Below are 12,121 nucleotides of genomic sequence, written 5' to 3' on the forward strand. Positions count from 1 at the left end.
CAAAATAATCGCTTTTCATTTGTGCTGCTGCTTTATTTTATTAAAGAGATAAATTTCTAGCAGGAATAAAAGAGTTTAAACTAATGTCAAGAGGTCGAAAGTAGAAAAAACGATACTGAGGAGGACTGAAAAGAAACCCTGGACTCCTGGAGCTGTATGTTCAATACAAAACACTTCTTTATATTTTTTGAGAACAGGGACTATTCACCTGGTGCCTAAGGCAGTGCCTTGCTCATAACATGTGCTTAGTAAGTGTTTGTTGAGTCTCATTGAATAATAAATGGAACCTTTGTGCTATAAAATCTTCAGGAATGAGGAAATATCGTATTGACTCCAGAAAACAAATCTGGGAGAACTTCACCCATACGTTCAGACTCTCATTCTGCTTGTAGAAATGAGGCAGACTGAACAGGACACAGAACCTGTTCTTGCTTGGTGACAACAGAACCTGTAGACTAGATTAGAGAAGCACATGTTAGTCATCAATGTTCTAAATGGGAGATTTTCTTTTCTTGAAAAAGTGTATTTTTATTGATATGTTTTTTAATACCCCCCAATTTTTTGATGTATTCTTCTTTCCTCTGCCCAGCTGAGGAAATCCTCTGTTCCTTTTCCCCTTTTTTTTTGTTTCTGCAGTTTACCTCTCCATTTTCCAATCCCCTAATTTGATCATACACATGCCCTACAGAATGCTGACTGTCATCATTACTGTCTGTGGGTCGTTGTGGTCTGTTTGGGTCACCCTTTCTGCTGCTTCTCCCTACCATGCTCTCATCCTTATTTACTCCTGCCCGTCTTCATATTCCTTTTCTCTGCAGTGTAGCCTTTGAGTGGCAGTGAGTTGGTAATGGACAAAGAACTGACCAAATGAATGAGCAAAATCTGCATTTTAACCTCTGACACATACTGGCTGTGTGACTTCAGGCAAGTCAGTTAGCCTCTTGGTGCCTCAGGCAGTGCTCTAAAACGAAAAGTGGATGACCCATTGCAGTTTTGTATTGCTGGCAGGAGTTTCCTCACTGGAGAGCTCACCATACTCTTGAAATTACATGATTGGGTGGTTTTGGAGGAGGCTGTAACCTCTGCCTTTAGGGAGACGTAGAAGCTGATGGAGCACTAGAATTTAGGAGCTCCGAGTCAGTTGTTCACACGAAGTCTGGCACCATTATGATGAGCCCTCAGAGGGGCAAACTGGGCTAAGTCAGAAAAACAGAATGTGTCAGTATGGGAATCAGGCCTGGGTGAGATAGGGATACCAGTCATCAGAAGAAAGAAAAACAGATGACACTGTCTCCCCTTCATTCTGATTCTTTTAGCCATTAACTAAAATCTAGCTTTTCCCTGACGAGTCCACATTTTTGGCAGCACACTTCAATTCTAGCTCCTCTTTCCTATTCCTCACATCTCACATGAGCCTGGAAAACCTGGCATAGTCCTTGCTTCTCATTCCTGCCTCCAGATTCTCGTTCTGCCATGCTTCTTCCAACAGCTGTTACCTGCCAGCACATAGGTCATTTTTCTACCTTTTTCAGTGGCTTTGATGCTTAGTCTTTTTTTCTCTCCTATTTCCTTGGGGGGCTTCAATATCGAAATTGCTGATTCTTTTAACATTTTATGGTTCCTGGAATTCGTGGTCCACTTTACCTTCACTCTACTGTTACCCACTGGACTGGTCCCATTTTAGACTCATCATACCTGAAACTATCCCTTTTACAAAAATCAGTAAGCAAAAATCTGCTTTCTCTTTTACCCCCAAAGTTGAAGAAGAGAGAACAAGAGAAGCCCTCTTATCAATTGGGGAATGGCTGAATAAATTATGGTATATGAATGTAATGGAGTACTATTGTGCCATAAGAAATGATGAACAAGAAGACTTCAGAGAGGCCTGGAAGGACTTATATAACCTGATGCTGAGTGAAAGGAGCAGAACCAGGAGAACTTTATGCACAGCAACAACCACAGTGTGTGAGAGTTTTTTCTGGTAGACTTAGATTTTTGTAATAACACAAGAACTTCTGAAAAAAAAAAAATCCCAATGGTGGACCTCAAGGCAAAATGCCTTCCACACTCAGAGAGAGAAATATGGAAGTCACTCACATAATGTAGCAGATCATGTTTGTGTATGTGTATCTGTTTGTGTATCATGTTCTGATTTGTTATACGGATTCTTTCATTTATCTTAGTCTGACTACATAGCATGACTATAGTGAAAATATACTCAATAGGAAAGTATATGTAGAATCTATACAGAATTGTATGCAGTCGTGGGGAGGGAGGGAGGTAGTGGGGGGTGGGTGGGGAGGGATAAAATCGCAATTGTATGGCAGTGATTGTTAAACGTTAAAAAAATAAAAATAAAAAAAAATAAAAAATAAAAAATAAAAAAAAAGAGAAGCCCTCTTACACACACTTACAGTCAAATAAAACACACGTCTGCATCGTTCATGTCTGTGCTTTTATCTCTCTGTAAGGAGGTGAGTAGTATATTCCATCATCTCTGAAATCATCTCTTCATAATTTCTTGTAGCACCATAGGACACTGTCAGATTTATATGTGATATCACAGTGTCACCATCGCATTTATATTTCATAACTTGTTGAATCCTTCCCTAATTCATGGGCCCACCCTTGGGGGCCACCACAAAAAGAACTATGAATATATATATTTTTTATATCCCTAGAGTTTGTTTATCAAATGAGCTAATATTTGTCAAGCCCTTAATGTAGTGCTTGGGATATGTAGTGGGTCCTTAATAGATGCTTGTTCCCTTTCCTTTCCCTCTCCTTTTTCTTAGGAATAATTCCTGCCAATATCCATTCTCCCTCTAATTCCTCCTCCCTTTCTCCCCTTCCCTCCTATTTCCCCCTTGAGTAATGTATATTTCTATACCCAATTATGGATGTATGTGTGTGCATTCTTCCCTCTGACCAGTTGAGATGAGAGTTAGATTCACCGTTTCCTCTTTATTTCTGTAGATTTCTACTTGTGCACCGGGATTATGTGAGATGATTTTGCTTAACTTTTCTCTCCCTTTCCTCCCTTACTATATTCCTCTTTCTCTTTCTTTTCCATTCTTTTAAAATCATCAAGCTATAATAGAAATAATGTTTCATTAGAATTCTTCTATAAAACCCAATGGTGATAGAGTTCTGAGGGTTTACTTATTTTATCTCCTCATCTTAGATTGTAAGCATTTTTGTTTTGTCATTGGGAAGTTATAATTATTTGTTCATGTTTCTCTTTTTATGTTTCTCTTAACTCTTGTGTTTGAATTTCAAAGGAATGTTTGGTCTTTTCATTAGGATTGCTTGGAAGTCCTCTTTTATTAAAAGTTCGTTTTTCTCACTATAGAATGATAGTTTTTCTAGTAAGTTATTCTTGTTTATAAGCCTTTTGGAATATCATATTTCCAAACTTTCCATTTCTTTTGAGTGGTGACTCAAATTCCTCTTTTCTGCATGCTTGCATTATTTTTTCTTTTATGTGAGAGCTCTAAGTTTTGGCTATAATGTTCCTGAGAGTTTTCCTTTGGGTTTTTTTCAGGAGGTGATGGGTGGATTCTTTCTACTTTTATTTTGTCCTATGGTTCTAAGAAATTTGGATAGTTTCTTTTATAGATTTTCTTGAAACATTTTTTGTTTCTTTTTTTGGTCATGGTTTTCAGGAAGTCTAATAATTTGTTTTAAAAAAATTACACACACACATACACAGATATATATTTCAACAAGCAGAAATCTGCCTTCTCACCCTTCCACACCAACTCTTTCCCCCTGCTTGAGGTCTAAAGGGAAAATTACATATAGTTAATCAAAACAAATTTCCATATTGGCCGCATCAGAAAAAATCATCTCATTTTGTTGCCTCTCAAGAGGTAAGTAGCATGTTTTCTCCTTAGTCCAGTGACTTCTCAAATTCTCTGTCCTGGATCTGCTTTTCAAGTCATTTTTTTTTGGCCATTCGATACCTTACATTTTCTTCTTTTTTTCAGTCTTTTGACTTTGTTTTAATATTCCTTGTCTCATGGAGACGTTAGCTTCCATGTGGTAGATGATTTCTTAGATCCTAACTAAAATATTCTGATTTTTGATCCCTCCATTCTTTCTCATTCTCCCATGTCATCCATGTTATTCTGGTCCGACTTTCTTCTTTGGGCCAGCTTGATTAAATTGTCAGCCAGTTCAACAAGCCTTGAGCTGATAGGCCCTTAGCTCTTCCACCGTTTCTTCCCCATCAATGCTTAGCTCTCCTTCCGTTTTTTTGCCTCTTCTGTTCCTGTTCTCTAGTAAGTGAAACCTTCGGGAAGAAAGCATCCGGACTTATGGACTGCATTCCCTGAATGTGTGTTCTGTTTAGTCTGTATTGGACCCTTGCTGCTGAGTAACAGGCCTTTTATCCATCCCATATTGATCATGACTTGGACTGCAGTGACTCTTCTAAAACTTCTCATTTCCCCTTAAGCCTTCAATTCCAATCTTTCTTTCCCCTCTCAAGAAATAACCTCATCTTTTTTTAAATTCATTTAAATTCAGGAGATTGCACCCCTCCCCCACCAAGGCCCCTAATCCATACTTCTTCTCAATTGCCCTTTTACTCTGGAGGGCAGGCTTGTACAATATCCTCGGTATTGTTCTCAGTTCTTTACTTGCACTCCGTGTATCCAGTCTGTTGGCAAAGTGTGTTGTTGCTGCCTTTATAACATGTCCTTATAACGTGTCCTTTGTTAACTCACCCAGTGCCTACAGACCTTCACCACATTTTCTTTCCTAGATTATTGGAATAGCCCTCCAGGTGGTTTCCCTACTTGAAGTCTTTTCCCCATTCCATTTCATCCTCCACTCAGCTGCCAGTGATTTCATAAGGTGCTGATCTCATGATGTTATCCCCCTCCTCCCTCATTAAACTTCAGTGACCCCCATTTGACTTGTAGGTTCAAATAAAAAATCTCTGGTGCTTACAGCATTTCAGAGTCTGATGTTTTCTTACCTTTCCAGTCTTCTACTACATTTTGTTCTTTACTCTTATGATCTATTTATACTGCCCTACCTTGTGTATACACCAATCCCTGTGCTTTTGTACTGCTCTCCCCCACACCTGCAGTGCCTTCCTTCCTTACCATCGCCTCCTTGCTGCTGACTTCCTTCAAGATTCAGCCTTCCCTCGGAGATTACCTTCTATCTTGTGTATATCTTGTATGTGCATAATTATTTTCTTATTCTCTCCCTCATTATAATGAGCTCCTTGAGAGCAGAGAAGACATTTTTGCCTTTATTTTTATTCACAGAACTTAGAGTGCCTGATACACAGTAAACCACTTTAAAAACCTGTTTGACCAACTGGCGACATAGTACAGTGAAGAGGACCTGATCTACTTACTAGCTATTTAACGGCTTTGACAAGTAATTTAATGCTTACAGACCTCTGTTTCCTCATCTGTAAAACGAGGGTGTTTGGACTAGATGACCTCTGCATCCCCATCGATTTGAAGTAATGCTATGATCTATAATCTCATGGCATGATCCTACTCCTCGCTTCTCTGTCCTTATTCATGTTTTCACTTCTCCATGCCCAAGGATTTATTCTTCTTTAGCTTTAGCTGAAGCTCAGTCCTTTGTGTGTGGCCTTGGTTCGTTGTGTCCCACGTCTTCTCTTATCTCATTCCGTTGTGCCATCACTCTCTTTCCTTTGTCCTGTTCAGTCTCCCATCCTGCAGTCCCTCAGGCTGTTCTCTTGTCTCTTCTTTCTTCCTTTCATTACTAAATAGCAAGAAGAGAAGTCTGCAGTGGCTCCTGCTATAGCCTGTTTGTATTCCCACCTCTCCATTGAAACTTCTGTCTTAAGGTTCCCCCCTGCAGTCCTCATCTTTTCCCTCCCTCTCGCATTTTGACTGATTGGTTCTTTACCTGTTCCGTCTTGATGCTTTCTATTCCTGATGTTTCGGTAGCACTTCCTTCTTCTGCTTTTGCTCGCACCTTTTTTGACTATTTCTTCATCTCCTGCCCCATCCTCCTGCCCTGTAAGAGAAGTTTCCACTCTTCTTTCTTTCTCTGAATTTTCATCCATTCTCGTATCGATGTTTTTTATCTGTACACAGATGACTGTCAGATCTCTGACCTCTCCCTAGAATTCCAGTGCTGCATTCACAAAGCTGTCCGTTGCTTCTCCCTGTCTGTCCCTTCCTCTGTTCGTCTCAGTTTTTTGTTCAATTAGCAAGCGTTTATTTTCTCTCCTAAACAGCAACCAAAAAAATCATCATGGCAAATATTTGTAGTCAAGGAAAGCAGATTGTCTTGTTGGCCATGACCAGAAACATGTCGCATTCTGTATTTTGAGCCTTCACCTCTTTAGGCAGGAGGTGAATAACATGCTTCACATTTATTTCTTTTGAATTGCATTCATCAGAGTTCTCAAGTCTTGGGAAGCTGTTTTTTTTAAAGTAATGTTGTTACTGTGTAAATTGTCCTCTTAGTCCTTATTTGCTTCTGTAGCGGTAAATTCGAGTTTTTACAGATTTCTCTGAAACTGCCCATTTCACCGTTTCTTACGGTGCAGTCGTTTTCTGGAACATTTGTTTGCGTATTTGTGTAACACTTCCCAGGGGGAGGATGCCTTGTTGGCTTCTAGTGTTTGCTGCTCTGGACAGAGCTGCCGTTGTAGGCCTTTGCCTGTTTCTTTGATCTCTTTGGGCTTATAGGCCTTACGTATCCCTGGTTCAAAGCACATGCTCAGCTTATTGATTGTTGGGGCATAGTTCCAAAGTGTTCTCTGGAATATCTGGACCAATTCACAGCTCTTCCGTCAGTGCATTAGTTTGCTTGTTTTCCTGTAGTCCCTTCAATAATGAATTAATGAAATAATCTGTCTTCTGCCAATTTGATGGGTGTTATATGGAACCTTAGAGTTTCTTTAATTCAGAGGTGCCATATTTGTAACTTGTAGACTGCTTAGTCCTTAGTGAGGCGGTGACCAAATTAAAACATACTTGGGAAATGTTTAACAAAGTAAAAGTACTGTACAATATAGATGATGCCAATTTATGATTTTCTAAATCACAATGTGGCCCGTAAGGATCCTACTTGACACCACTGCTTAATTCAAATTTTGCTTGTGGTTGTTATGGCCTAGATTTCTTCATTTGATAACTTTGTCGTTTCTGACCATTTTGGCTCTTGTTCTTACAGATTTGAATCAGTCCCATATATATGTTAGAAATGAGACTTGTATCAGAGAAACTTTCTGCAAAGATTTTTTTCCCTAGTTATACTTGGTTCTCTTGTAACTTTAACTGCATTGGTTTTCTTTACATAAAAACTTTAAAGTTTTCGTGGAGTAAAGTTGTCTCTTCAGTCTTCTGTGATATCACCTCTCCATCCTTGTTTGATCGTGCACGAACTTTTCCCATCACCATAAATCTGAAAGTTAATTTCTTCTTTGCTTGTCTAATTTGTTATGTCATTGGTGGTGTATAAGCCATGTTCATTTGGACTAGTGTGAGACTCTATGGTGTGAGGTGGAGGCCAGTGCCTAATTTTTGTTAGACGACTTTGTATTTTTCATGGCAGTTTTGTCAGATAGTAAATCTTTACCCTGTTAGTTGGCGTCTTGGAGCTTTTCAAACACTCTACCACCGTTTATTTGCTTCTGTATGTTAAGTATCTAATTTGTTCTAAGAATCAAGATCTCTTTTTTAAGCTAGTACCAAATTACTTAGATGACCCTGTCTTTGTAGTATAATTCAAGGTGTGGTACTATTAACTGTCTTTTTTTTCTCAATTTTTTTTCATAATTTCTCCTGAGATTCTTTTTGTTGTTGTTGTTTGTTTTTTAATTTAATTAATTTCTTTTCAGTGTTCATCAATCACTTCCTTAAGATTTAAATTTTCTCTCCCTCCCTCCCCCGACCTGAGACGACTTGCAGTCTTATGTGGGCTCTACACATACATTCTTATTAAACACATTTTCGCATTAGTCATGTTGCACAGAAGAATTAAAACGAATGGGAGAAACTATGAGAAAAACCAAACCAAAACAAAACATCACACGAGAAGATAGTCTGCTTCATTCTGTGTTCCTATTCCACAGTTCTTCCTCTGGATGTGGATGGCCTTTGCCTCAAGAGTCCTTCGGGAGTGTTTTAGGTCCTTGCATTCTCTTGAGAGTCCTGGCCTTTGTTTTCTTTCCCTAGCTCTGTAAAGTACTTCTCTGGTAGTTTGGTTGATACTGTCACTTCATAGAAGTTTAGCTTTTCATTCATCTCTGACTCTTCCTTCTCGTCCCCATATCTGATCACTCGCCACAGCCTTTTAATTATACCTTCTTTTCTCAGTGTAGCCCATGCCTGCCTTCCCTGCCTAGCAGTTTATCCCTTGTAACAATGGATAAAAAGGAAAAGGAAAAAAGGCAGCTCAAAACCAACCAGGAAACCATAGTTGGTACTATATGCGGTGTTTCTGCGGTTCCCCACCCACGCAAGAAGAAAGGGAGCCACGTTTTCTTACCTGTTCTCCAGGGTCAGGCTACGCAGTCGTTCTAATGACAGTGTTCCGGGCTTTTTTTGATTCTTTCCATTTATATTATTGTGGTCATTATGTGTAAGGTTTCCTGGTCCTGTTACTTTGATTTCTGTCAGTTCATGTAAGTCTTCTCCATTTCTGTATTTTTTATTATGTAATATTCCATTACATTCATGTACCATAATTGTTTTTAGCCATTCTCCAGTCAGTGGGGATCTATGTTGTTTTCATTTCTTTGCCACCACAAAAAGGGCTTCAATGAATATTTTGCTGTGTATGGGACCTTTCTTTAACCTCCTTAGGGGAATACACACACACACACACACACACACACAAGTGTGTGTGTGTGTGTGTATGTATATGTGCGTGTATATGTGTGCTTAAAATATATATGTATGCCCCAAGGAGGTTAAAGACAAAAGAAAGGGGTGTGTGTGTGTGTGTGTGTGTGAGAGAGAGAGAGAGAAAGAGAGAGAGAGAGACAGACACACAGACACAGACACAGAGACACAGAGAGATTTCTGGGCCAAAGATTTGTCAGGAAATTGGGAATTTAGAAGAGGAGAATTCAGGAAGTGAACAGGTGGCTATTAATGTTAGAGAAGAGGATTGAGCTGTTTGCATCTTAACTAAAGGTAGATCTCATAAGGACTAGAAAGAATATACTTGTGTGGAGATTTGCTCATTTGAGAACAGTGTACAGATATACCCACTGAATAGGATACGATAGAGAATGATAGATGTGGCATAGAAATACAGATAACAGTGGAGGGGACTGCAAAACAAATGAAAAGAAAGACTGGATTGATAATTCATGACCTCAGATATTTGTAGAACATTGTGCAGGGTGTGGAAAATAATAAAATTGAGATCTTAACACCAGTAAATAAGCACAGTCTTATAGATATAATCTAGATTTAGTTATAGGATATAACATATTTGGGGGAAAAAGTTAACTAGGCTGGACAGTAAGTTAGCAGTACCTCAGCTTCACAGAGGAGTGGCATTTGAATTGGGCTTTCTTTATTTGCTTTACCAATAGTTTAGCTTTTCACAAGATGGAGAAAGTTCACAGGAATCTTACTCAGATTCAGATTTAGATGAGCAAGGTAGAATTGATAAATGAAGTAGAAACACTGAAAACGTTGATAGAACATAGAACATCTTAGAATTACCAGGGAGAGAACACTCAATGGAATATCATATGTAACCTAGACTTGAGGAGAATTAGATTGGAAGAAGTTTGGTGAAGATAAGTATACTGTCATGGATTGACACCCACTGAGCAAAGTCACTCAATTTAGGAGAAATAGGAAATGAAGAACAAAAATTTTTAAATAATTTTTTTCAATCCATAAAACTATTTTCTTCCTGTTCATCCCCCCACCAAAAAGAAAAGAAAAAGAAGACCCTTGTAACAAAGATGCATAGTCAAACGAAACAACTTCTCACATTTGTCACGTCTAAAAAATATATGTCTTATTCTTCTACCTGAATGCATTAGCTCTCCCGTCTTGCTTCATGGCTGGTCATTGAGCTCGTTAGAGTTTTAAAAAGGTATGTGTGAACAATCTTGATGAAGAAGATAAGGAGGAGAAGCCTCAGACAGCAGTGTGACTTATAGAGAACTTACTGATTATGGAATGAAAAGAGGGCATACCAAAAATGGAAACGAGGCTGTACAAAGGAATCGCTTAGTTCTGTAAGAACAGGGAATGCAGGCAGCTTGTCAGGAATGTTATAGAGGACTGTTATGCTTTAGGCAGGAAATTTTATTAAATGATCTATTTAGTTTCATTTTGTAACAGTAATGCTACTTTTATGCAAATTGTAAAATACTGAACGTTTTGTTGCTCTCACAGTTTAAGTGTATTTTGGAGACTCTCTCTTACTTAGACGGGATGATATTAGGTCTGTCAGTGTAATCCTCTTTGCTATGATTTTTTTGGGGGTGGGATTTTAAGATTTAAATAATTCAAGAAAAGATCAGCTTAATTTCTTTTCCCTAATATTAATCTCCTTCTATGTGCAGGACACACTGTGCTAGGTATTTCTAAAGCCAAGGCCTCTGATTTTAGTACTTGTCTTTCCTAAAAGGTGAGAATTAGTTTGGAAAAAGGAGAGAAGAGACACTTTCTAGTGTATCTTTATAACATTAAAGACTTGCTTTGAAAAAAGAGTTCTTAAAAAGTTAACAACAAATAAACCACAAAATGAAAGAAGTTAATAGTTGGTAGTTGAATAGCAGAACAGGTTATGGGGTAGTTTCTAGGATAAAGTTGCCTATACAGTCATTGCTTAAATTCATCTATATTCATCTAAGGGTTGTAAGACAATATGGTGAGGAAATGGAAATTACGAAGGAGACATGACGCCTGGGAATGGTATGACGGGAGGAGAATTTGGGGACAAGGGAGTAGAATGGTTCCCAGTCGGCCTCCTTTAAAGTTTACTCTTTTATTGCTTATTTTGTGTCTGTCTTTTTCAGAAACACCATTTCATTTCACTTTGCCTAAGGAAGATGATGTTATCCCACCATTGACCAACACAACTCCACCTTTGATTGGGCATCTTAAATTAGGTCCAAGGAGATACAGTACTCCTATTGATGAGTGATATGAAACTGACACTCTTTGAGCTAGAAACTCTGAGGTGTCATCCTTTATAAAAAGGATATCCTTAGGACCAGCGAAGAAATTGGGACTGGGTTATATCATTTATTCTTCTTGCTTCAGGAGTAAACTTTAAAGAATGTGACTGACTGCAGATCTTCATAGTCTCATTCTAGTCCCATTGAGGATCTGGTGACAATTTCCAGTTTCTTACATTTTGATAATTTTTTTGACCTTTTAAACAATATACCATTTGTATAGTAGAAGTTGACCGTGCTTGCTTTTTCACAGAAGATAATCAAGGTGTAGAGGGGAGTCAACTACCAAAAAAAAAAATTAAACATTGCTGTAATCTTGAGGGCAGGAGACTTTGCAATCCCAAAATGTAGCAGAGGGCTGGGCACATAGTAAGTGCTTCATAAATGTTTTAGTCATTCATTGATTGAGTAAGCAGCTACCTTGTGTGGAACACTGGAGAAAAGGAAAAGTTAGAATGAGCATCGGAAAAGGAGGGAGGAGAGTTTACCAGACTGCCTGAAAAGAGAGAAAGCTCGGTTTTAGGCAGGGACATTAAAGCTCACAGATGTGTTCCTGGGCAACACCATGTGCATGTCATATTTCTGCTTGACAGGCAGGGATGGTTAGGTAGCTCGCTCCTCTTCAGCAGCGCAGTAGCGTTCTACATTAATCTATTTGTTTTCTCTAGTCAGTGCTGGGAGGTAACTGTCATGCCGTCTGGAGTTTCCTGCTACCTATGCCTGATGCTGGCAGATGTGGGTTGGCTGAGGGCTCATGCAGCATCCTAAATCCAGATGTGGAAGTGGAACTGAATCCTGTTGCTCCTCTTAAGACCAGGTGTCAATGACAGCGTGTAGTTGTGGATATTTGTGACAGGATCTCTTCTAGGTACAACAGCTTGGATCTTGCAGACCTGTGGAATTGCAGAGGCAAACGGAAGACCCTGAGAGGCTGTATTTAATGTGTGTGCTTTAGTGGGG

At 38.9% G+C, this 12,121-nt stretch overlaps 1 protein-coding gene across 14 annotated transcripts in view; it reads left to right on the forward strand.

The window, feature by feature from the left end:
• Positions 1-12,121, forward strand: part of LOC140513773 (TP53-binding protein 1-like) — a 130,270-nt gene that overhangs the window by 61,889 nt on the left and 56,260 nt on the right. The gene's annotated exons all lie outside the window — the stretch shown is intronic.

The sequence above is a fragment of the Notamacropus eugenii genome, chromosome 7 (assembly GCF_028372415.1).
Source record: "Notamacropus eugenii isolate mMacEug1 chromosome 7, mMacEug1.pri_v2, whole genome shotgun sequence".
NCBI classification, from domain to species: Eukaryota; Metazoa; Chordata; class Mammalia; order Diprotodontia; family Macropodidae; genus Notamacropus; species Notamacropus eugenii.